Below are 27,535 nucleotides of genomic sequence, written 5' to 3'. Positions count from 1 at the left end.
CATAGCTACTGCCTCTCACAGGCCTGATCCACACTAACCCCCCCACTTTGGACTAAGGTACGCAAATTCAGCTACGTTAATAACATAGCTGAATTCGAAGTACCTTAGTCCGAACTTACCGCGGTCCAGACGCGGCAGGAAGGCTGCCCCGTCGATGCTGCGTACTCCGCTCGCCGAGCTGGAGTACCAGCGTCGACGGCGAGCACTTCCGGGAACGATCCGGGGCACTTCCGGGATTGATCCGGGATCGATTTATTGCGTCTTAACCAGACGAGATAAATCGAACTCAGAAAACCGATTGCTTACATCCGGACCCGGATGTAAGTGAAGACGTACCCACAGAGGTGGATTAACTACGCTGATGGGAGAAGCTCTCTCATTGGCATAGTAGTGTCTTCACTGAAGCGCTACAGTGGCGCTGCAGAATTTAAGTGTAGACCCGCCCTGAATGAATTCATTAGAAATGTCTGTTTTCATGACGTGACTTATACTGACAAGAGCAGTGATTTTAAAGTTAAAGTTACCTTGCTGTGCCTAGGTTGCAACATTGTTGTATATGCTGGATGTGAGGTTAGAAATGAACCTGGGGTTTGTTACTTGTTACGGATAAGTCAAGCCAAACTCTGAATTTCCTCATTTCCAGGTTTAATTTAAACTTTTAACATTTGCTACCGATATTTTTGTGTGTGCATTCATATCTTCCAGGGGAAACAAAGAGTTTTGAAAGTACAGCCGTTGTGAGGTAGCAGTAAATTAATATCACTTATGTCTTTAAGGCATAGGTAAATAATTTCAAGGGTCAATGGCTTCTCAGTTGGAATAAACAACAGTAGCTAACATGAGGAAGAAGAATGGAGGCTGTCTGTGTTTGAGTTTGTGTGTGATACACAATAAAGCCTGGAGAATGCCCCTAATTAAATGACATGGCTTGTATAGCACATGTATTTTTTCCTGCTGCTCATGTGGCCATTTACAACATCCTCCTAATTAGACCTATTTGTGTGGTAAAAAGGAGGGATGAATGAGCTGGGCTTGGAGGAGATAGGAACTCACTTAATCCATCATCCAAAACTCAAACTCAATCTAAATAATTTTCAAGGTTCAGAAAAGTAATTACCGTATATACTCGATCATAAACCGGTTTGTTTACCAAAACAATTGCTGTATGCCCAACTCACCAAAGGAGAAAGGAAACAGGGATGCCAAAAAATAAATGCTTTAAAGACACCCTCAAGATAAACATCAAGAGATGTGGCATTGACACCACACACTGGGAGCCTGCAGCCCAGGACAGGGTTAACTGGCAAAGACTTGTCAGAGAGGGAATGTCCACTTTTGAGGAAAATCGCCTTGCTGTGGTTGCAGAAAAATGGCAGAAAAGAAAGGAAAGACAACTATCACACAATAATCATGGCCCAACCCTGTCTTCCAACACCACCTGCAATGTCTGCCAACCAGCCTGTGGCTCAGGGATCAGACTCTTCAGTCCCCAAAGGACCCATGAAAAATAAAACGTGTGAAAGAGATCATCCTGGACCTCAAGGGATCGCTGATGATTATTAGTATAGTTTGAATTTTCAAGTGGCTTCTACACATCTCTGCTTTTGGCTGAGAATGGAAGAGGGACTATTACAGGAGAAATCTTTCACATTTTTTCATTGGTGCAACTGAAACTACAAGTAATAGAACTGTTATGAGACCCTGTTTCCCCAAAATTCTTATCTGGAAGTCTAAATCAGAGGTTGCCGTAGGTTTGACTAAATATCTGAACTGAACCTCCTAACCACATGAGGTTCATTCACCATTAGTACAACTGAATGTCACCAGAAGTCATATAACATCTGGCCATCATCTCTCCTCCTTTGAAACAGCATTGGGTTAATCTTTGATATGTGGTTGCTGGATGACCAGCTGGCAAATCCTAAATCAGACATTGGAGAGCAAATGGAAAATGTTACTTATTTTTGGAAATAATCCCATATTCAACTGCTTTACAATATTAGGCACATGTCATCTCTTCCTCCTTTCCCTCCAATACAACTATTAAATACTTTTTAGGAAAATGTTATGAAGAGAATAGGAACCAACCATCCCCTTATTTAATTATAAATGACAATATAAATTACTTTGTGGGGCTTCAATACAACTTTAAGTGAAACACATATTATGTCCTTTTCTCTTCTGGCCTTATTCAAGAGCTCTGAAATCCTAGCACTAGGTAGGCACTGAACCCCAATAGTTCAGGGTTATAATTCTACAGTTATGAAACAGTCAAAATATTTAGTACAGTGTTTCAGAATTAAATATAGATCTTTGAGGAGTTTCCTGCTAGTGTATTACACATCTTCAGAAGTGCATGATTTAAAATTACATAAAACATTTTTCTTTAGCAGATAATCCAGATCAAAGTCTCAGTTAATTTTGTGTGGGATTTGAGCAACTGAGGCTGAAAAGGTCCCCATAAAGAAGCATCAAATGCTTCAAACAGTCTCTAATTTCATTGTAATGTAGCGAAAGAGATGGAGCGAAAGCACAGTTTCCCAACTTTTCCTCCAGTGCATTTCAGCTCCCCATCTTAAAGGATTTGTATTTACAAACAGTAGTGGTGGTTTATATCATTCTATCAATTAAGACGTCTCTGAGGGTTCAGTAGTTGAAATGAGAGATTGTGGCAAGCTCTTCATTACATGCTCTGAATTCTTGTATGAAGTCTGATGGTTTTGCTATTTTTTAGTATGGTTGTGACATATTTTATTTCCACTGGAAAGGCCCAAGGATAGGTAATGAGATTGTACAGTACAACCTGCGATCTTTTGAGGCAAGAGAGATTATAACTATTTATTTATTTATTTAGGAAGTTTTTTAACAGTTTTACAAATCACTGCCATGTAAACATCAGAAATAGGATGTTACTCATACAGTATGTATCTTTTTGTTTAGAAAAACATTATACAATAATATAATCAAATCTCTCTCTTTGGTGCAGGGTATTGTCATATTACAGTGTGAGCTTCTTTAGACCACCCATGATGTGCTGTTTCTGGAGACTTCATTAAACTGAGTAAAACTACTGACTCTACTAATATTTATCAAAGCAGTTGTGTCTGTCAAACATTAAGATGAAAAAAATAAGAAGACAGTATTGAATAAATAGTAACCAAATATCTAAGTATGTATTTGGCCTCTCTGTTTTGCTGCATACATAATTGATGAGTTAATTTTTCCATAACAACCTCCCATATTTTTTGGAACCATTTCTGTAATTTTGGGCTGTTTTAATTTGTTCCATTGACAGGATATCTGTAGTCTAACAGCTACTCAAAGATGAGAAATCAATTCTTCATTTCTTTGAGTATGACCATTTCTGCTAGGAAGCCCCAGGAAATCTTAATTTTTTTTTAATCCTGGATTTCCTTGGTGGGGATCACTCCAAGGCTTGGCCTACACTGGGAAAATTATGTGTTTTACAACATGTGTTAAATAACACATCTTTAATTAATACATTCAACATTACTCAGCACCTATAGCAGAGAAACAGCTGTGTTTAAAAATGTGCTCACTGGGCATGCATTTTCCCAAGTGAGGATTCATCTAGCATTGGGAAGTCCACAGTGGGCACAGAGCTGGCGTAGCTGGGTCCTATACCACTACCTGCTGCAGCCCTGACATGGAAGGCATGCTAGAAATGGGAAGGAGAAGTGGCTGGAGTGTGCTGCATTCCAGCTATATCCATTTGGCTGGCCCTTGCCAGCTGACTCAGGCTCACGGGCTGAGGGCTGTTTAATTGCGGGGTAGACTGTCGGGCTTGGGCTGCAGCCCAAACTCTGGAACCCTCCCACCTCACAGGGTCCTCGAGCCGAGGCCCCAGCCCAACCCCGAACATCTACACCACCAATTAAAAAAACCCTTAGAGCCCCACAAACCCAGCCATGGGTTTTTAATTGCAGTGTAGACATACCCTCAGAGCTCTGGCTGGTTCCAAATGAACCAGAGAATCAGGGAGCTATATCATCTTCTTGGAAATGCCCTGACTGCTGCACCTAACAGAGGCAAGGCAGCAGCTCTACAATGAGAAATGGTCTGAGTTAAACAGGATGAAGTTTAACAAAGACAAATGCAAAGTGCTCCACTTAGGAAGAAAAAATCAGTTTCACACATACAGAATGGGAAGAGACTGTCTAGGAAGGAGTACGGCAGAAAGGGATCTAGGGGTTATAGTGGACCACAAGCTAAATATGAGTCAACAGTGTGATGCTGTTGCAAAAAAAGCAAACGTGATTCTGGGATGTATTAACAGGTGTGTTGTTAGCAAGACACGAGAAGTCATTCTTCCGCTCTACTCTGCTCTGGTTAGGCCTCAGCTGGAGTATTGTGTCCAGTTCTGGGCACCGCATTTCAAGAAAGATGTGGAGAAATTGGAAAGGGTCCAGAGAAGAGCAACAAGAATGATTAAAGGTCTTGAGAACATGACCTATGAAGGAAGGCTGAAAGAATTGGGTTTGTTTAGTTTGGAAAAGAGAAGACTGAGAGGGGACATGATAGCAGTTTTCAGGTATCTAAAAGGGTGTCATAAGGAGGAGGGAGAAAACTTGTTCACCTTAGCCTCTGAGGATAGAACAAGAAGCAATGGGCTTAAACTGCAGCAAGGGAGGTCTAGGTTGGACATTAGGAAAAAGTTCCTAACTGTCAGGGTGGTTAAACACTGGAATAAATTGCCTAGGGAGGTTGTGGAATCTCCATCTCTGGAGATATTTAAGAGTAGGTTAGATAAATGTCTATCAGGGATGGTCTAGACAGTATTTGGTCCTGCCATGTGGGCAGGGGACTGGACTCGATGACCTCTCGAGGTCCCTTCCAGTCCTAGAATCTATGAATCTATGAATCTATGAATCTTCTAAGGCAGGGGTAGGCAACCTATGGCATGGTGCCAAAGGCGGTACGCGAGCTGATTTTCAGTGGCACTCACACTGCCCGGATCCTGGCCACTGGTCTGGGGGCCTCTGCATTTTAATTTAATTTTAAATGAAGCTTCTTAAACATTTCAAAACCCTTGTTTACTTTACATACAACAATAGTTTAGTTATATATTATAGACTTATAGAAAGAGACCTTCTAAAAACATTAAAATGTATTACTGGCACATGAAACCTTAAATTAGAGTGAATAAATGAAGACTCGGCACACCACTTCTGAAAGGTTGCCGACCCCTGTTCTAAGGTATATAGGACAGGGCATTCCAGTGGTGCCTAGCTACATAGTTCCAAATTATGGAATTCGCATGCAGCATTGCCATTTTTTGTGTGCAAATGAGCACAACTTCAGAGTCCTGTATCGTGTAGCTCCTTTATCTTATCTTTCCATTTTTCATCTTTTTTTCTTAAAAGTGAAGTAAAATCCACACAGAAAATGAAGATGTTTCAAAAACATCAAGAATGCACAGATAAATTCACAGCATACTGTATTGCCTGACATCATGCTGAAATAGATTCCAACTTTGAAAGCACGAGGCTGAACCAGCCATTGTATTTATATCTTTTACAAGTCTAATATGAAGGTGTCTAATGTGATACAAAAGATGTGTCAATTGCATTGATTATGGGGTATTGTAGCATATAAAGTCTATCGCAAAATATTCCCATGCAGAACATCAATAAGCAAATGTATTTCATGACAGCTCTTTTGTGTAGCTTCTAATGAAAGGATAGAAAAAAAGTTTTTTGCTTTTCTGCATGTATTTCAGAATTTCCAATTTCCCAGGGTCACTTTTTCCTTCTCCGTGGCTTTTGATGTATTCCTGTTTTGTTTTTACTGTTTTAGCCAGGTTTTAGAGTGGTTTAGGATTGATTCTGGCAGAAACAATATTAGGATTCAGATCCAAACACAAGCTGCACGTAGAGATTCTTCAAGGGCAATGGCAACATCACTTGTCATTGATTCTGCAGAACATTTAAGCAGAAGTGACATTTACTAGGGCTTGTTTTGAAGATTTATTAATGCAATATATTTTTGGCAAGAATAGCTGCTAGTAAATGTTGCGCTTTAACATGTAAACATAGGCTTTAGCAAAGGAAGATTCACTAGCAGTTAGTCATCTAGGTAAAAGTAAATATTCAGTAAACAATTTATTAGGGATGTAGCTTTACTTTTGCTTCACACCACATGAAAAACCCTGACATCTGCTGCCTAGAGAGAGTTATTAAGGACAGCATGAATCAAGGACAAATTAGTTGTGGAAGTACCAAAAACAGTAGGAATTTTCACCATGGGGAACCCCACCTTTTACATGTAATAAATAGTAACATCAGGGAGGATAAATCCTGTTACCACGATGATGAGTGTGATATAAGAACCTAAGTAGAGCAGAATAGAATGATCCTGATTCTCGTCTACATGAAGGCTGCTTTACACTTCTCTGGCAGTGTTAAGGGGCCTTAAACGAAGTGCATAAATATAATCTATGCCCCCTTTAATCCACCTTTAAATACCAGAGCTATGTAAAGTGATATTAGCATGCATGAGAATCATGTTTCATGCTGCCTCTCCCGCTTTGCAACTCAATACATTTCTTGGTATGTTGTCTAATACCCAAAGTGGTATAGTTTTAGTGCATTTCTATTCTGGAAAGTGAGCAGATAAGAATGGGAACTTTTTACTGAACGGATCTGTCCCCATGTGTATTCAAGTCACCTTTGCTTGCTTTAGTGGAAAAAAAAAGTGTGTCTACTTTCTCACTCCTGTTAGCACTATAGTGACAACAGGGAGAGTGAGGTGATTCTGTTTTGGTTTGTGCTTCATCAGTAGAATGGTTAGCTGCATTCCAGTTGTATGGCTGCATTCTGCTCAGTTGCACCTGTGCAATTTATTACTGATGATGTGCAGATGCATGAGCAGGATAGACCCCCATCTTTGCTTACATTTCATTTGTTATTGTTATGCTGTGTGACAGTGTCACATTAACACCCAGAGTAACTTCAGGCCTCTCTAACATCCTATAACCCGGAGGTTTGCCCTTTCTCCCATTGAAGTAAATGGGAGTTGTACTATGGACTTTGGTGGGAGCAGGATCCAGCTCCTAGGCATATACTAAAAAGGCTCATGCTGTCAAAAGCAGCTTTATTCTAGGGTATATCAGGATGGATGTGAATCCTTTGCAGAGACTCTGTTTGAATTTCACCAATACTGGTGGAAACAAGTAAGGATTTGGAGCATGTTCATTTTCATAGATCACTCCCCCCACCCACTCAGAATAATTGGTTAAGCATCTAGAAGAGCCCTAGAAAATAAGAATTTCTGATTTCAAGTCAGATGGCACTGAAATCATTCAAGATGTTCACTGTGGACATTTATTTAACTGGCAGCAATGCTCTCCTGTGGTGCTTTACTTATAATGACATCTGGTGACTGCATGGTGTATTGCAACAGTTTTACATGTAAAAAATTATTAAATTTTGCTCCATTAGTACAGTATTATTTAGTCTCTCATATTGTGTTAAATATAAATAAACAAATAATAACAAAAAACCCTCACACTTTTAAATAAAGAACATGGACATCACATTTGGGATGATAGAGGACAAAAGTGAATGATGTAATAAATATAATGGATGAAGAGAGATCTATTTACAGAGCTCTGAAAATAATTTATTTTGTCATAGTACTTTTGTTATAAGAATGCTGTTCTTGAAATCTGGGCTCTGTTATTAATATACTGCCAATCAAACAGGGATGATCAAAAATAATCTTTCGGGGAGAGATGGGATATTTTTATCTTAAAATAAAGCAAGAAATAGTTACCGACAGGGCACGATTCTGTATGTAATAAGTTGAAAATTAATGAAATTTTATCCTATTTTAAGTGAAAGTGGACCAAAAAGAAGAAGTTGTGTCAAAATAAATGTTTGAAAGACAATAGGAATGGCAAATCTGGTTTGTTTATAGATCTGAACCTTTGTCGTTTAGTTAAGGAGTGATTAATGAAAGCAGGTTGTGACAGAATATACCCCTGTATTCACACTCTACATGCTGTTGTAATAAGCTTTGTACAAGGTATGTCTTGTGAGGTATCATTTAAAGACTCATAACTTGCTGATCAAGAATATCATCGCAAAATGCACATAGCAATGTTATATGTATGCTTCCTAGCTAAGTCTGGGGAGTGGCTAAACCAGTTTCTTGGAGACAAAGGGCAAACTGAGGCCTCAGCCAGGTGTAAACAAGGCTGATGGACCATTATCTGCTAAGTGGCCATTCTTTGGCAAGGAAGGAGGGAGGGACAAAAATCTACATCTTACCAAAGAAATAGCATGGAATTTGCTTTCTTCAATAGTCTGCCGGTAACCTTGGTCCCAGCTTGAAATGCTTCTCAAAGGGGGGACAGGATTATAAAAAGAAGGGGCAGACAGCCCAAAACACTCTCCTCTCTCAATCTTTCGGTCTCTGGTATCGCACCTAAGAAGACAAAGGAAAACTACCGTTGGCCTGTGGGGGGCAGGGAGGGGGTGGTTCCTGACCTGAGAGTTTGGTCATTAATCTGCTGGAGCATGTGGTGAGACACTTTGCTTGAATCTAATATCATTTGTTAAAAAAGTTAGGCACTAGTAAGTGTTTTATCTTTATTTTTCCTGTAACCATTTCTAACTTTTATGCCTTGATTCTTGTACTTGCTTAAAATCTCTCTCTTTGCAGTTAATACATTTGTTTTACTGTTTTATCTAATCCACTGTGTTTAAATTGGAATGTCTAAATACTATATTTAAAATAATAAACTGGGAAAATTATTCCCTTTAAGGAATAACAGACTTAATATATTTGTACTGTCCGGGAGAGGGCTGGGCAGTACAGGACATACATTTCTGGGCTGGGAGTGTGGTGGGGTCACCCTGCAGCATAACCCAGGCTGGTAAGAGCCAAGGTGTAGCTGACAGGCGGAAGTCACATCCTGAGTGTCTGTGCGTGACTTGTATGCTGAACGACTGTTTGTGAGCGGCCCAGGTGGGAGTAACTACATCAAGGCATTATAAGACACCCAAGATTGCAGTGCAGTGGTGACACAGTCGCTCCACTAGTCGGGATTGTGTCCTAGTAAGTCTCACAGTTATTTTCCTGTTTGCACATTCAGTGTGTAATGTGAATAAAACGAATGACTGGAGAACATATGAAGACAAAGGTGAACAGAAATAGTAAATGAACAACGACATTTTAGAATAATTCTAGGTCATGTGTCTGTTTTGTCAATTGTAATGACATTAGCAGAGTCTCATCTTTCCTTTACATTTTATTGAATCAGAGTAGAACTTTGTTCCTAAGCTATGAGAGAAAATGTTTTATATTCTTGGACACGGGACTGCAATGATTTTGTTTGCAAAGTAGTTAAAGGATATTCATCTAGGACGATCTCTGGACTGCCTGAAAACTGTTAATCCTGCAATTAACATTATGAGAAGGAGCTGTTGGTTGGTTGAAGATGGGTTGTCTAGTAAAGTTGCGAGGATGAAGCAGGACAATTTAACCAATTTATCCACTTACCATTCTCCCCTTCGTCAGATCTGTGAATTTGGGAGTACTTATTGTTAAGAGCTTTCAGATCTGCAGATTTATGGGCCTGAACCACTAACGTTTTTCTGCGGAATGAAGGAGAAATTCTTCAAATTTCCATTCTTCTAGTCAGGAATAGTCCGTTAGGAAACATGGAGCCCTTGGATACTTTAGCTAATGATGTTCTGTAGATTGACAGTTGCTCACTATACCATTATTAAATAGTTGCAGTCTCATAAAAACAGACCGGCTAAAACAATCAGTGAATCAGAGATCTGATTTTTAAATAAAAGTACTTTGTAAAGTATTTAAGTATGGCAGGCTGGCTTCTTTTAATTTGCATTGTTTATCATATATGAATTCAAACAGTTTCCATACCAATCAGATTAACTGCCACAGGTTCCATCTGTCATTATTATTATATGCAGAGTGGTAATGCCACTTTTGGTTAAGGTTGCCTAACACTTTTCATTGTTTTTATGTGGCTCACTGGTGAAGATGATGCTTTACAGACAAGTGAAGAAACCAGTTCCCCTCCTAACTACATTTCTGCCATCCTTTAAAGTAATTTTCCAGTTTTATTTTCTCAAGCATGGGAGAAAACTGTACACATGAAACCCTGAGGAGGTAGAAAATTAGGCAAACACTGTTCCACCACATCAAAGGTATGATAATAGTGTAGCGCTTGATTGTCTAGAAAGATATCACTGTTACTTAATACCTGCAGCCACTGATTAGAAGGACTTTCCATCCATACTATTACAGAGCATAGCAGCTACATTTGAAACTGCATCTGCAACGTTAGTCTCTTTTGAAATATTATACTATTATTATAATATCAATCTTCACTCTTATGCTTTGCTTGCTTGTATCTCATCCAGAAAGTTGAAGAACAACTCCTATAACTATCAAAACTTTTGGAAATACATTCGCTTATTGTATGTTAGTAGCTGTTATTCAGGGTGTAGAAATATACTGAAGCTGAAAAGATGAAAAAAAACAACCATCAAACTTTACTGCTTGGTTGAAGATAGCAACTCGACGTTTTGTATACTGCAGTAAACCCTAATGGATAACAATTTCAAACTGTGCCTATTTTAGGCTTTTTTGTACAGCCCCCATTACTGTAGTATCTCAGTATTCATCCTCAGAAAACCTGTGAGGTAGGGCAGTGTTATTATCCTCATGTAACTCCCCATTGAAATCAATGGTATTTATTTAGGCACCTCACTTCCATGATTTCAGTGGGCGTGAGGTGCTTAAATACCTTTGAGGATACGGGCCTCAGTTCCATATCTATAAAATGAGGATGATTGCATAAGAACATAAGAATGGCCATACTGGATCAGACCAAAGGTCCATCAAGCCCAGTATCCTGTCCTCTGACAGTGGCCAATGGCAGGTGCCCCAAAGGAAATGAACAGACAGGTTATCATCAAGTGATCCATGCTCTGTCACCCAATCCCAGCTTCTGGTAAACAGAGGCTAGGGACACCATTCCTGCCCATCCTGGCTAATAGCCATTGATGGACCTATCTTCCATGAATCTATCTAGCTCCCTTTTGAACCCCGTTATAGTATTAGCCTTCACAACACCCTCTAGTAAGGAGTTCCAGAGGTTGACAGTGTGTTGTGTCAAAAAGTACTTTCTTGTGTTTGTTTTAAACCTGCTACCTATTAATTTCATTTAGTGGTGTTCTTGTATTATCAGAAGGAGTAAATAACACTTCCTTATTTACTTTCTCTATATCACTCATGATTTTATAGACCTCTATCATATCCCCCCTTAGTTGCCTCTTTTCCAAGATGAAAAGTCACAGTCTTATTAATCTCTCCTCATACAGAAGCCGTTCTATACCCCTAATCATTTTTGTTGCCCTTTTCTGAACCTTTTTTTGAGATGGGGCGACCACATCTGCACACAGTATTCAAGGTGTGGGCGTACCATGGATTTATATAGAGGCAATATGATATTTTCTGTCTTGTTATCTATCCCTTTCTTAATGATTCCCAACATTCTGTTAGCTTTTTTGACTGCTGCTGCACATTGAGTGGATGTTTTCAGAGAACTATCCACAATGACTCCAAGATCTCTTTCTTGAGTGGTAACAGCTAATTTAGACCCCATCACTGTATATGTATAGTTAGGATTATGTTTTCCAATGTGCATTACTTTGCATTTATCAACATTAAATTTCATCTGCCATTTTGTTGCCCAGTCACCCAGTTTTGTGAGATCCTTTTGTAGCTCTTCGCAGTCTGCCTTGGACTTAACTATCTTGAGTAGTTTTGTATCATCTGCAAATTTTGCCACCTCACTGCTTACCCCTTTTTCCAGATCGTTTATGAATATGTTAAATAGGACTGGGCCCAGTACAGATTCCTGGGGGACACCACTATTTACCTCTCTCCATTCTGAAAACTGACCATTTATTCCTACCTTTTGTTTCCTATCTTTTAACCAGTTACCAATCCATGAGAGAACCTTCCCTCTTATCCCATGGCAGCTCACTTTGCTTAAGAGCCTTTGGTGAGGGACCTTGTCAAAGGCTTTCTGAAAATCTAAATACATTATATCCACTGGATCTCCTTTGTCCGCATCCTTGTTGACCCCCTTTGAGCATTGAGCCAGAGGGACTAAGTGACTTACCCAAAGTCACAAAGGAAGCCTGTGGTGGAGCAGGGAATTTTACTTGGGTCTCCCATCTCCCAGGCTAATGACCTAAGCAACTGGACCATCCTCCTTCTCATTGAATCATACCATCTAGTTACTCTTGTGATAATGATTCATGGTAGATTGATAAACTATAGAGATTAAAATAATAGTTTTTGTGTTTAACTATTACTTAGATGTTTCATAAAGGGGAAAACATTTCTTTATGGAACATGACTGATTAATTTGTTCAGTGATGGGTTACTGTTATTTTGATACCATAGATGAACAGGAATTGTCTTCATATTTAAGCAGTAAGATTGGGCTTGTAGTTTGAAATATACGGCCTATTTATACTCAGAAAGTATATTGTGTTAGAAAATGTGTTGACTAATGCATTTTAATTAGCATGAAGTTAAACATGATTAGGTAGGGACAGGAACAATTGTATTTAAAAGCATCTTAGTAGGTCCACGTTAAACTCACAAAGGGCCAAAACACATTTAACATTGTGCTAGTTAAACACATGTTTTAACATGATGCATTTTCCCAGTTTATACAGGGCCATGGAGATAGAACTTGTCTGTAGTGTTTATCTTTGCTCTGGTAACAAACCCCCTGCTATCTTCCTCTCTCTGACAAATGTGTGGCTTTGTTTTCAAGCTGTGCATTCTGAAAAATACCTGTGGCTTCATTGTATGCCAAATCACATTGTATTTTGCTAGTCCAGAAGGGAGCTAGTGGTTACAGTCTATTTCCTAGTGGATCAGCATTAGGGTGACCAGATGTCCCGATTTTATAGGGACAGTCCCAATTTTTGGGTCTTTTTCTTATATAGGCTCCTATTACCCCCCACCCATTGTCCCGATTTTTCTCATTTGCTGTCTCGTCATCCTAATCAGCATCCGTGTTAAAGGCCACCATTCCAACTGGAACTAATTGTCATAACTACTGACAGTCTCAGAAAAGACAGTGGGCTTGGAGACTGAAATATACTCAGACCTTCTAGGTATGGTCTTTCCAGATGAGAGTTATGGCTAATTGAAGAGGACTGTGTGGGGAAGTCTGTACTGAACTCTTTGAGGAAATGAGGTCTTGAGTTTCCAAACGTGTTAATCCAACACCTTTTACAGGCACAATAGTCACATGAAAAACCTTTAAAAGTTTTTGGGAAAGAACTTCCTTTTTATTTCAACTTCATGTTTTTGTTTTGGAATACAAGCTGCAATATTCCAATAAATAAATAAATAGTCTATTTCTTTTTACACAGCTTTAGTTGGAACAAAAGATTAAATGTGGGGATAGAAGGAGCACTGGATGTGAAATGTAATAATTGTATCTGAAATTTTTGTGACTGTCACAAATATAAATTAATAACCTGCCTTAAAAAAAGCTGCTAGCATTATGATTGTGATTTCTCATCAGTGTGATTGATGTTTTGGTAGCAACTAGGAATTCCTGTCCCAAGGAGGTTAAATCTAGTTCATACCAAATATTGGACACAGGTAATACATGGTGTTCTTATGTGGTTTGGACTTAGTGGAGCTATTCTAGAATATTTACATTTTTAGCTAAAGACACAGAGCTCTCAAACCAGAGGGATTAAAAATAAACAGGACAAAAATGCACCTGAGAATGGTGGATACTTTATATGCCATGTGTGCGGTTTACTTTAATATGGTTTTATCATGGTACATGTTCTCCTGGAAGCCTCAGCTTTTCACTGAACTTTGAGCACCATGTAAATCGCAAGTAAAACGGTAATGCTTTACAAAGTTGGAATCACTTCATGGTTTTAAGCAATAAATGGCATCTCTAAAGTTCTTAAAAGTGAAGTGATGTATTATGGATGGGCATGAATGAAAACTCTGTTTGCTAATTCTCCCAAATTTAAAGGATGATTGGCTCCACATCTGTATATTACATCTCAGTCCCTCTTCTGATATAGATACTATAAAGTAGCAACAATCTTAGAAGTACTCAGTTGGAAGAGACCGTAACTAGGGACAGACAATAAAGAAGCTAGAAAGGAAGCAGTTATTCAGGGACTAGACAGAGTGCACTTGACAAAGTATTAGTAACAATCAATAAATCTTAAATCAACATCTCAGGAGTGATCCAAAAGAGAGATCCATTGCTGCTTACTGAGATACTAGCTGTGCTGAGTCAAGGGGGAAAGAATGGACTTCAGATATGGAACTACATATTTACTGGTAGATATGTAGTTCAAATATGGAACTACATATATAAAGAAGAAGGTCGGGGAAAGTGTGGGACCCTTACTGAATGGGGAGGCAACATAGTGACAGATGATGTGGAAAAAGCTGAAGTACTCAATGCTTTTTTTGCCTCGGTCTTCACAGACAAGCTCAGCTCCCAGACTGCTGCACTGGGGAGGAGGTGAGCAGCCCTCAGTAGTGAAAGAACAGGTTAAGAACTATTTAGAAAAGCTGGATGAGCACAAGTCCATGGGTCCAGATCTAATGCATCCAAGGGTGCTGAGGGAGTTGGCTGATGTGATTGCAGAGCCATTGGCTATTATCATTGAAAACTTGTGGCGATCGGGGGAGGTCCCGGACGATTGGAAAAATATAGTGTCCATATTTAAAAAAGGGAAGAAAGAGAATCCGGTCAGCCTCACTTCAGTCTCCGGCAAAATCATGGAGCAGGTCCACAAGGAATCCATTTTGAAGCACTTGGAGGAGAGGAAGGTGATCAGGAACAGTCAACATGGATTCACCAAGGGCAAGTCATGCCTGACCAACCTGATTGCCTTCTATGATGAGATAACTGGCTCTGTGGATATGGGGAAAGTGGTGGATGTGATATATCTTGACTTTAGCAAAGCTTTTGATACGGTCTCCCACAGTATTCTGGCCAGCAAGTTAAAAAAGTATGGATTGGATGAATGGACTATAAGGTGGATAGAAAGCTGACTAGATTGTCGGGCTAAACGGGTAGTGATCAATGACTCGATGTCTAGTTGGCAGCCGGTATCAAGTGGAGTGCCCCAGAGTTCGGTCCTGGGGCCAGTTTTGTTCAACATCTTTATTAATGATCTGGATGATGGGATTAATTGCACCCTCAGCAAGTTCGCAGATGACACGAAGCTGGAGGGAGAGGTAGATACGCTGGAGGGTAGGGATAGGGTCCAGAGTGAACTAGACAAATTGGAGGATTGGGCCAAAAGAAATCTGATGAGGTTCAAGGACAAATGCAGAGTACTACACTTAGGAAGGAAGAATCCCATGCACCGCTACAGGCTGGGGACCGACTGGCTAAGCAGCAGTTCTGCAGAAAAGGACCTGAAGATTACAGTGGATGAGAAACTGGATATGAGTCAACAGTGTGCCCTCGTTGCTAAGAAAGCCAACGGCATATTGGGCTGTATTAGTAGGAGCATTGCCAGCAGATCGAGGGAAGTGATTATTCCCCTCTATTCGACACTGGTGAGACCACAAGTGGAGTATTGCGTCCAGTTTTGGTCATCCCACTACAGAAGGGATGTGGACAAATTGGAGAGAGTCCAGTGGAGGGCAACAAATTAGGGGGCCGAGGCACATGGCTTACGAGGGGAGGCTGAGGGAACTGGGGTTATTTAGTCTGCAGAAGAGAAGAATGAGAGGGGATTTGATAGCAGCCTTCAACTACCTGAAGGGGGGTTCCAAAGAGGATGGAGCTAGGCTGTTTTCAGTGGTGGCAGATGACAGAGCAAGAACCAATGGTCTCAAGCTGCTGTGGGGGAGGTCTAGGTTGGATATTAGGAAACACTATTTCACTAGGAGGTTGGTGAAGCACTTTAATGGGTTACCTAGGGAGGTGGTGGAATCTCCATCCTTAGAGGTTTTTAAGGCCCGGCTTGACAAAGCCCTGGCTGGGATGATTTAGTTGGGGTAGGTCCTGCTTTGAGCAAGGGATTGGACTAGATGACCTCCTGAGTTCTCTTCCAACTTTAATATTCTATGATGCTGTGATTCTACATCAGCCGGAGACTAAGACACATGCAGACCAGGAATTCCTAAGTAAAAAAGCAAAGATCATTATTGTACTACAGTACCTTGTGTCCCGTTCTGGTGCAATTGTAGCCAGGTAAAAACCTGTCTCTTGTTACATGTACAAGAGAACGGAAATAAGATAGTTGAAAGTACTCAAGCTGGAAATGGTAGGCGGCATTTTAAGGTTGAACAAGCTCACCCAGTGTGCATTTCCTGTGCATGGGGTGAGTTCAGACTGAATCATGTGCAGTACATTGGCTGTTTTATTTAATATTTTATTGTTACTGAAACAGTTTGAGCTGCATGGGATTCATCTTTGCTTCAGGCACATCCTCTTGGCCAAAATTCTTCACTGGAAAGTTTCAGGCTTTTGGCCATTGTGATCTTTCCCTGATTCCTAAAGGGAAATCATCCCTCATTTCTGCATTTGCTATATTATAATGACAGGTATTGTAATTATTGTTATTTTTAATGTAGCACTGACAGGCTCCAGTTGGAACTGGGACCCATTGTCTAGGCATGTACAAACATGTATAACAAAAAGTCCTCTGCTTGGATATATATGCAATCTAAGAAGAAAAGAGAAAAAGGGTGGGGGAGAGAAGTATACAAACAAATATAGACTATATATATCTATTTCAGTTTGTTTCTGATCATTTTAAATGAGCAGTTTAATCTCTGATTCTCAAGGTTGATTTGCACTGGTGCTGATTTAGGTAGAGAATGGTGTGTGGGTGCACAGCGCTCATTAACAAAAAAATTTCAAGTATGCCAGCTTTCTCCATGTTCTGTACTGAAAACATATTGCATAGTCTTTCTGTCTGACTGCTGCTGCTGTCCAACACATACAATAGATACAAATATTTCTATGTAAACCTTTAGGATTCACATTCAAAAACAGATGCTTAAGAGGATTTTGCACTTACAAATGAGTAACTGCATTTTCAGAGTAATCTGTTTTGCATCCCTTTGCACACACAACTAAAGGCCCATTTTAACATGTGGAAATTGATTTACATGGACATCAGTGGGAGTTCAGTATGTGTAAGGAGAGAAGTATATCAGAGATAAGATTCATTATGCACTGTACACTCTGAAGGAAGAATTTTGCCGATAGGCATTTAAAAGTGTATGAAGAAAGTTGGAATTTGAGTTGAATTTTCTTGGCTGAATACAACAGGTATATCTACATAATTCTCTACTTACATAAGCAGCAGTACATTTCTGGCCAACTATACTATGTCACAGGTGCTGTTATAATTCCCAAGGATAAGTGACTTCCAAACTCCTTCCTCTAAGACAGGGATCGGCAACCTTTGGCATGCGGCCTGCCAGGGTAAGCACCCTGGCAGGCCGGGCTGGTTTGTTTACCTGCCGCGTCCGCAGGTTTGGCCGATCGCAGCTCCCACTGGCCGCGGTTTGCCGCTCTAGGCCAATGGGGGTGGCAGGAAGCGGCGCGGGCCGAGAGATGTGCTGGCTGCCACTTCCCATCGCCCCCATTGGCCTGGAGTGGCGAACCGCGGCCAGTGGGAGCTGCGATCGGCTGAACCTGCGCATGCGGCAGGTAAACAAACTGGCCCGGCCCACCAGTTACCGGTTGGTGGGGATTGGAGGAGGATTAACTATACTTACCAGATACTGAATTTGCCATATGTTTTTGAAAAGTAGCCTCGATGAAAAGTTCAGAGTTAGAAGGTGAAAATATTTTCCTATATTTTATTTGCCTCCATCAGCTTCACTGATAGAGAAATCATGTCTATTTCTGCTCTTGGGAACTGTCTCTTGCATAAGCCAGTGTCACAAGTTTCACCTGTGTGTCCAATTTTGTGGCACATGGGGGATCCAAAGAAACATTAAATATTGGAGAATCTTCAAAAAGGAGCCATTGTCTCCTAATTTCATGAAATATCCTACTCAACCGAACCAAACTTTCCAGAAAACATTGAAGTTGCCAATGAGGTGTCATTCTAAATATTTGAAAGGAAAAGAATTCCTCCCTACCCACACACCTTTTTGGCGTTACCTGCGGTAAATCAAAATCAGGCACAGGATCATCTTGTAGTCTTTGTGACACTGGCAGACCACATGCCAGCTCTTGCCAGGCTTTAGGCCTCAGCCGAGCACTGACAAATTCATTGCTGGAAAACAGTCTGCGTTAGTATGGTAAAGATGGGTATTGAAATTATAACAATGTGTTTAGTGTTTAGATTTAGTGAAATGCCTGTGAGTTGCTGCATGCAATAATCTCACTTATAACATCTTTCTCACGTGCTATAATATAATATTTAAATTTTTGCTTTATAACTGTAAAAAAAAAGTTTGCTCTGAAATTGTGAACCCAGTCAGGAGGGATTGTCTCTTGCCCATCAAGAAGGGCTATCAAAACTAAATGGGGCATTGTGGAACAACACAATACAAAGACTTTGTTAATTGCCCCCTCACACCATGAAGAGGCTATGTGCAAAAGGCCTCATCCCATCAGCTTGAATTCTGGAAGAAGTAAATAAAAATAGCTGACAAGAACATTTTTCTTCTCTTTTGCTATTTGGAGTCTCATAGGGCCAGAGCTATGAAACCAAAGCAGAGCTCAGGGTCATAGACTCATCGAAGATTAGGGTTGGAAGAGACCTCAGGAGGTCATCTAAGTCCAACCCCCTGCTCAAAGCAGGACCAAACCCAACTAAATCATCCCAGCCAAGGCTTTGTCAAGCCGGGCCTTAAAAACCTCTAAGGATGGAGATTCCACCACCTCCCTAGGTAACCCAGTCCAGTGCTTCACCACCCTCCTAGTGAAATAGTGTTTCCTAACATTCAACCTAGACCTCCTCCACTGCAACTTGAGACCATTGCTCCTTGTTCTGTCATCTGCCACCACTGAAAACACCTAGCTCCATCCTCTTCAGGTAGTTAAAGGCGTCTATCAAATCCCCCCTCACTCTTCTTTTCTGCAGACTAAATAAGCCCAGTTCCCTCAGCCTCTCCTCATAAGTCATGTGCTCCAGCCCCCTAATCATTTTCGTTGCCCTCCACTGGACTTTCTCCAGTTTGTCCACATCCTTTCTGTAGTGGGGGGCCCAAAACTGGACGCAATACTCCAGATGTGGCCTCACCAGTGCCGAATAGAGGGGAATAATCACTTCCCTCGATCTGCTGGCAATGCTCCTACTAATGCAGCCCAATATACCGTTAGCCTTCTTGGCAACAAGGGCACACTGTTGACTCATATTCAGCTTCTCGTCCACTGTAATCTTCAGGTCCTTTTCTGCAGAACTGTCGCTTAGCCAGTCGGTCTCCAGCCTGTAGCGGTGCATGGGATTCTTCCTTCCTAAGTGCAGGTTAGGTTGCCTGGGCCCTGGTGCGACTTAACAAGTTCTTCCCACGCTGTAGCTAGGGGACAGGAGGCAGCTGGGTTATGTTGGTGGCCAGCAGCAGCCTGGAGGTGTTAGCTGCCTTTCGACACTGCAGGCAGGAAGGGACAGGAGGTGCTTCCAGCCATAGGGGGAGATGGGGAGAAATGAGCTCTGCAAAGACAGGGGCCAGGTCATCCCTTCCCCACCTCTTCCTGCCCTGCGGCTGGAAGCAGCTCCCATCCCTTCCCTTCTGCACAGTGCCAAAAGGCTGCTGCTGGCCACGTTCTGGTGTGAACCTTGGCAGAAATTGGGGGGCAGGGGGGATATGACCTTGCATGCTCCCGCCCACGTGTTGCCTCGGGAAGATGTGGTGCCAGGTACCAGGAGAGGAGGGTCCGTCCCAGGGGCCCAGCCAGGCATGGAGGGTGGAGAGAGTCGGGCAAGGAGGGTCAGGTTGATCGGTCACACCCCTCTTCCCCCCCCCCCCGTATGAGAGAGGTGTACGGGAGTGTGTGTGTCACCTCTCCCAGTGTGTGTGGGGGGGGTACGTGTGTGTGTGTGTCACCCCTTTCTGTGTGAACCCTAAAGCCTTAAAGATAAGAAGGTAAATAAAAAGAATCCGACTACGCAGTATTTGTTTTTAATAGGGGTCTCAGTCAACTTGATGTTAATTTGAAAGTTTGTACTGCATAGTTCTGATTGATTGCCATTGAACTTGCGTGAATATGAGTAATTTTACCAGGTGTCCCGTATTCAGCATAGGGAAATATGGTCACCCTAGTTACAACCGTTGCCATTGGTGACAGTTAGATCTAAGGTACAAATTGACCTGGGTTAAGTGACTGCTCTCTTGGATCTGGAAGCAACCTGAATATTTTGTGGTCTTTGATATATAGCAGCCAACTATCTCAGAGTCAAGCTTGCCTGTGTGGCAAGATAGATTGGAATGCCCCAGGGGACTATCTGTGACTCCATGGTAAGACTGTTATAGCGATCCAGGAGTTCACATTTGTTATTGAGTTGGTGAAATTTAATTATAGAACATGCACCCAGTTTGGGGTATCTGCCTTGCTTCTTGACAGTCTACCCTGAGGTTGGCCGTCATGGTCATGAGCCAATCCAGACAGGATGACAGTCTTAATTATGGAGAGACTACCACTTGTCCATAATAAAACAAAACACACCTCAGATTGGAACTGTGATGCTTTAGCCCCAAAAGCAGAGCTCCCAGTAACATCAATTGTCAAAAAGTCTCAATTGACATTCATGGGAGCAAGACTAGGCACATGATGCCTATTAAAATTGAAGGAGACAGTACTGGGACTCAAAATACCCACAACAAAATCATTATTAACTTTTTGTAACCAGCAGCAATTTTTTTTCAAACATAACTGGTGAACAAAATTAGAAGGAGATTTAATGCTGTGGCAAGTGTGACAGATCAGTAACCAGATGTTTTTAACCTAAAGGGAGACAACAGCAAGGTAGTTTTTAGTGACCTGTAACTCCAAAATACTTTGAAAAATTTTCTTCAAACTTTGTAGTAAGTTTGACTTTACAACAAATCTGTTCATTTTCAGGCCAAATTTATATTCCAAGCCCGATATATCAACCCCTTTATAAAATAGGGCTTATAATAATAGTTGCAGACTTTCCTGTGTGGAGAGAGGTGGTTATTGCCTCTTCACAATTATTATTGCCATTAACCTGCCAGTGAGGGTTGTATTGCAAAATCGCTATTAGAAAAAGTCCTGGTTTTCTTTTATTGTAATGGAAAACATCTTTGGCTGCATTCATAGGTCGACAACGTGGCACTTGAAAGCATGAATCTTGCTATAGATACAGCAGCCCAGGCAGTAAAATTGCAATTGAGAGCAAACCAGTATTAAAATATGTGAACATCACTGGATATGTCTTTGAGCTCTGAAAATGGAGGCCTGGGATGGGAACAAGTGCTACTCCTCTAGGGAACCTGGAAAGGCAGCCTGGAGAAAGTTTGTCTATATGATGACCTGTCTGCTGTGAAAATAGGGACGAAAGCCAATCACGCACAATTCTGCAGACATTCCGGAAGCTGAAGAAGGCATTAACAATTTGCAACACATAGCATGGGTGCTGAAATTCTCTGAGCTCTACAATGGAGAGTTTCCTGAATGAAATAAAGAAGCAGTTGAAAGAAGCTCAGAGAAAAACTTAAAAATAACGAGGAGTTCTTGTGGCACCTTAGACTAACAAATTTATTTGGGCATAAACTTTCGTGGGATATAACCCACTTCATCAGATCCATGGAGTGGAAAATACAGTAGGCAGGTATAAATATACAGCACATGAAAAGATGGGAGTTACCTTACCAAGTGGGGGGGATCAGTGCTAACAAGGCCAATTCAATTAGGGTGGATGTGGCCCATTCCCAACAGTTGACAAGATGGGGTCAATATCAACAGAGGGAAAATTACTTTTTGTAGTGCTAACGAGGCCAATTCAATCACTATATGCTGCATCAGGACAAAAAGGAAAATATAACTAAAAAGTGGAAAATAATTTAATGTCACAACTGAAAAATAGAATCAAATAAGTAACATGCTCTAGCTTCAACTTTGAGGTTTGCTGGTCTTTATGGTTGGCAGGGAGAGAGGAGGAGTGTTTCTGACAAAGAAGCATCAGGTTTTAGTTTATAGATTGCTGCCAATATATAATAATCTCCTGTCACTTTAAATGCACTTGATATGGAAAAATCACTTTGTTGCCAATATATTGATGCAGAACTAATTATTTTGGATTTCAATTGGCACAAAAGCCGAAGTAATCCCATCACATTATCCACTCAGGTTCATTTGACTTGCTCTCAGACTGTTGGACGTAGCCCTGAGAATTTCATCCTCAGTGTTAGAGAAAAGCATCAGTAGTATGAATGGGCAGATTCAATGGGCCAGATCCTCATCTGGTGTGAATTGACACAGTTCCATTAACTTACACTGAACAATGCCGATTTACACCAGCATGTCTTTTCAAACGTAGACATTATGGTTTTCCTTCGTAGGCCAACACAGCATGACATTAATACAAGAAATAGGCAGATTTTACATTCCGAATGAGAAATGGTTTTGGGATGGAAGGGCAATAGAGGGATGTATTGAGCAGTGAGTGATCACATTTTGAAAATGTTAACATTGTTTTTCTATTAGCCCAGGAGTGTGGTTAGTGGGCTTGGTGCTCACTGAAGTCAATGAAGCGATGCTGATTTACATCAGCTCAGGATGTGGTCCAGTATATTTAGATGGACACCTAGTGTTACTAGGACAGGAGGCAGAGAACAACAGAGACATGGAAGTTAGTTACAAAATGTAAAAATCAGACAAGGAAAATATGGATTCGATGAATTGTGATTATTTTTTAATAATTCTGTAAATTTGGATGGTAACTAGTGTGGGGGCAATAGCAAATCATGTAAGATAAAAATGAAACTGCAATACAATTGTGAAGACAACGCTGAGTTCATACTCTCAGGGTCAGATTCTGATATTGTCCATGCTAGTGTAAATCTCCAGTACCCAGAGTATCTTCAAACTATAGCACAGCCATTGTTTTTAAGTTCATGTTATGTTTACAATTTTTTAATACTTAAATTGGATACCCTTTGGGGCAGAGCCTGTGTCTGCACAGTCAGTGTTCAGTGCCTAGCACAACAGGAGCCTAGCTGGTGTCTCTGGGTGCTACTATAATATAAATAATAATAGTAATGATTTGTGTTTAATTCTGCAGTGAAAAGGAAATACCTAGGGAGATCCTCTGATGGTAATATGGGAAAGACCAGACTGATCTCTGTTACTTCCAGAGTTACATTGATGTAACTCACTCACTTTGATGGGCAGCTCAAGTTCTGCGGAGCTGCTCCAGATTCTCACAGCTGTGAGAGAGATCAGCCTCAGGCTTTCAGTGACTCTGGCTTGTCATTTCTTTTCAACATAAATTTAGATTGTGGATTTTCAATTTTGGAAAAATAGAAGCAAATCCTCTACTACCTCACCCAGGAAGAGGAAATACGTGTTTTTCTTCCATGAGGAAAAATATCAGACCTGTGGCTTTCGCCCAAACCTCCCTCCCTCACAATATTACTCAGGAGAGATCTTGCAACAATTAAATCACCTCCCAGTATCATTCTGTCACAAGAGTGCACAATGGGTGTGTATAGGTTTTCATTCTCCATCTGTGGGAATTCACAGTTAGAAAATACACAGCCTAGACAGAGCTCCAGCAGGGACAGTTAATCGGTAGCTGGTGTCCCACAGTACAGTCCCATTTTAGTGACATGGAAGTAATGTGTGTACAACAGCACCACTGTGATCCTGCTCAGCCAGCAGAGTTAAATTGTTATAATTGGGTTGTGAGCCAGGAGCAGCCGCTAGGTGTGGTGTTATAGACAAAGGGGACAGGAAATTGCCATACGGCGTCATACACTGCTTCTCAACATTAATTTTGATTGCAGCTGTCAGCTTGGTATTAGAACTCTTCCATGTGTTGTTTTATTGAGCTCAGCATGTGGGAGAGAATGTTTTTTATACTGAAACAAACCTGAAACATGATTGGCATAAGGTTAGCTTTAGACATCACTGCAATTCCTGAGATAGTTGCACTAAAAAAAGAAAAAAGTGCAATATTGATTAAAAGGTAAAGAGAGAAGATTTTCCTGAACAAATAAAGATTTGTTCCTCACCACTCTCTCATGCAGCACCCCATCTGACTTAGAAAGAAGTGTAGAGATTCAAGAATGGAGATTCTCTTTTTGTTTTTAAACTCCAGACAAGACACCTCTTTTTTAATGCCTCAGTTGTATTCTTTCACACCTCTACTATTTCATACTTGTAATAGTCTGTAATGCATTGTGAAAAAATGCTAATATAATGCAATGGAAGGAAGAAAATAATCCTAGATTCCACGACAGACATAATTATGATGACCATTAAAAAGTAAGATTACAATTCTTTATTGTCCTGTGGTATTATTTGCCATGGGGGGCTGACTTTTGACAAGGACTGTGTAGATGAAAGCTTGTTGAAATGCAATTAACTATATTGACATATAAGTCCGTGGATATAAATAGACACATAGAGGTGAGTTTTGTATCTCTTTGCGGGTATTGCAGATGAATCCTGGGCTTTGTTTCTAGAGAAGTGTGTGTGTGTGTACAGTCTAGTCCAGTAGTTCTCAGCCAGGGATATGCATACCCCTGGGTTATGCAGAGGTCTTCCAGGGGGTATCAACTCATCTAGATGAGTGTGTCTCAACCTGGAGGTTGTGACCCCCCAGAGAGGTCATGGGACAGATTTAGAGGGGTTGCAAGTGCAGGGCTGGTGTTAGGGGGTGGCAAGCAGGGCAACTGCCCAGAGCCTCATGCCACAGGGGGCCATGCGAAGCTAAATTGCATGCTTCAGCCCTGGGTGGTGGGGCTCTGGCTTCAGCCCCGCCACCTGGGGCTCTGACTTCAGACATGGCTCGCAAGTATAAAACAGTTTCAAGTATCCACTGAAATGTAAGTACAATATTTATATTCAAAGCATTTCATAAGTATTTGGTAAAAATGAGAAAGTGAGCAATTTTTCAGTAATAGTGTGCTATGACACTTGTATTTTTATATGTAGTTTTGTAAGCAAATAGTTTTTAAGTGAGGTGAAACTTGGGGTATGCAAGACAAATCAGACTCCTGAAAGGGGTACAGCAGTCTGGAAAGGTTGAGAACCACTGCTCTATTCCATAATCTTAGTTTAAAACTGAGAGCTCGATATTACCACGTTTGTTCATGCAAGTAGACTTCAATGGGGCTTTTTTGTGTTGGATAGCAGTTGCAGGATGGGTCCTTAATTCTTTTGGAAGCACTTGTTAAAATGTACAAACATTTTCTTAAATTATCTGTTTTACCAACGTTAATGCCTTTCATATAAATTTATATCTGGCTGATCCATTGTGCTGAATATCTACAATCACCTAGACTTGATTTTCTTCTTAGTTTTCCCTTCTAAATGACTTTGTAAAAACAGTTCTAAGCAATTGTGGAAAAAACTTGAACACATTAGGCACATTCATCCTAAAATAATTTAATAATACCATGTAACAATTACTATAAACCCACGGTGACTCATTCTTTATGTATTCAGCTAAGAATACATTCTCTCAGCAATCTTAGGTTTAAACGTCTGCAAATGATTTGAAACCTGCCCCTGATAGTTCAGCTTTTGAAAAGGTGGGATTTGCATTTGAAAAGGCTGCAACAGATCTCAAAAAGTATTGGACTCCCCCCCCCCCCATCCCCCCCCGGGTTCAAAATCATTTAGAGTAGCTATAAACATCAGAGATGTTTTTAAATAAAGTATTTCCACAGCAAAATTGTGTATAATTTTATTCTGAGGATGGGAGAGGGAGGAGGAAATGGACAATGGATCCATTATGTGCCAAATAGTTTTATTTATTTGCAAAACCCTTATACTACCCCAATGCTTCCAAGGATTTCGTTCAACTTTCCATTAACAAAAATTAAATTTCCAGCTCCAAAGAGGAACTTCACTGACAAGGAAACATTTCCAAACATTGTAACTATGCACTTCTCCACCTCCCACCCCACTTTGTACTTCAACAAGTCCCATATTCAACAAGGTACTTACGCGGAAGCCCAATGCCTAGTCTACACTGGAAAATATTTCCTGTTAGCTGTACTGGCCAACCTGTCCTCTAAGAAAAAACATCTTAGACTAGCAAAAAAGTGCTTTCATCGGTGTAGCTTATACTGGTTTGGTGAGTGAAATAAGCCATACTGACAAAAGCACTTTTATGCTGATATAAGTGCTACACTAAGGCTTTTGATGATATAGATATGTTGCAAAATTGTCACATACCTAACTGACATTGCTATACCAGCAAATGTTTCTAGTGGAGCCCTAGCCTAACATGAATGATCACACAAAAAATGCCTTGGTGAATCCAGGTTATGATGCATTTCAGTTGAACTTTACAAACATTTGTAAGCCTTACATTATATGTGTGAGATTGGTAACTGTTATACACAGAAATACTGCTGCCAAGTCCAACCCGAAGCACTAGAAAGCACTCCCTCCTATACGTGGACAGGTTATAGGTGCTAGAGAACATTTATAACAAGACTGTTCCTTACAATGATCACAGTACTTGATTAAATGGGTACATGTAAATTCGTAACAGCCTTTATTGAGGTTTATGGTTCTGTGTAACTGTGCAAGGCATAAAAGTAGAATATCTCTGCAGTTATATGACATTTAGTTATTAAATAATTACAGTAATTGCATGGGGTATTTCTACAAACTAAAGTGTTACCATAACATCTAAAATTTACAAATTGGATAACAATTATTCTTGGAGTTATATCATTATTCCAAGCATAATTACCATGTGATCAGCAGTGCATTTAATTAATGCATAATCACATGGAAGTTACCTCCATAACGAAATTCATCCTTGTTATAAAGCTCTTTGTCATAACATTTGACTATAAAGATAACAGAAAATGGCCCCCAGATGAGGTACATGAAACCTCACAATAATTGCTTCCACTGAAACACTATCCCCTTACCATTCTAAATGGTTGGCTTTACAGGAGGAGGTTATAGGGAAAGGGCAGTGTATTGTATAAATGCTGAGGTGCAGAGAAGTGAGTAAATCACCTGTGAGAAGTAACTTTCCATTATTTACTACCATTCAGTTTGAAAGCTCTTTCACAATAGTTGAGCTAGAAATAACTCATCTCAACAACTAACCCAAAATAACTCTTTATTATACAGTAAAGCTGGCTTCTAGCACCTTAGAGTCTAGCCACACTAAAATTCTATTAAGTATAATCTCCTCTTAAACCTCATCACAACACCCACTGTCTTCCTAGAGGAGAACACTCCAACAGGATCAGTATTTCTGTAAGAGTACTTAGAAAGGCCTGATTAATAAAAGTGTCAGCAGGACAGGGGAACCTGCAGTTTGGCTCC

At 40.5% G+C, this 27,535-nt stretch overlaps 1 protein-coding gene across 1 annotated transcript in view; it reads left to right on the top strand.

Annotated features, from left to right (window-relative positions):
• The window catches only part of PTPRN2 (protein tyrosine phosphatase receptor type N2), a 688,626-nt gene that overhangs the window by 76,033 nt on the left and 585,058 nt on the right, over positions 1-27,535 (top strand). The gene's annotated exons all lie outside the window — the stretch shown is intronic.

This window comes from Terrapene carolina, unplaced genomic scaffold (assembly GCF_002925995.2).
Source record: "Terrapene carolina triunguis isolate 2854851 unplaced genomic scaffold, T_m_triunguis-2.0 Scaffold111, whole genome shotgun sequence".
Lineage (NCBI taxonomy): Eukaryota > Metazoa > Chordata > Testudines > Emydidae > Terrapene > Terrapene triunguis.
This window is presented reverse-complemented; position numbering and strand designations above follow the sequence as displayed.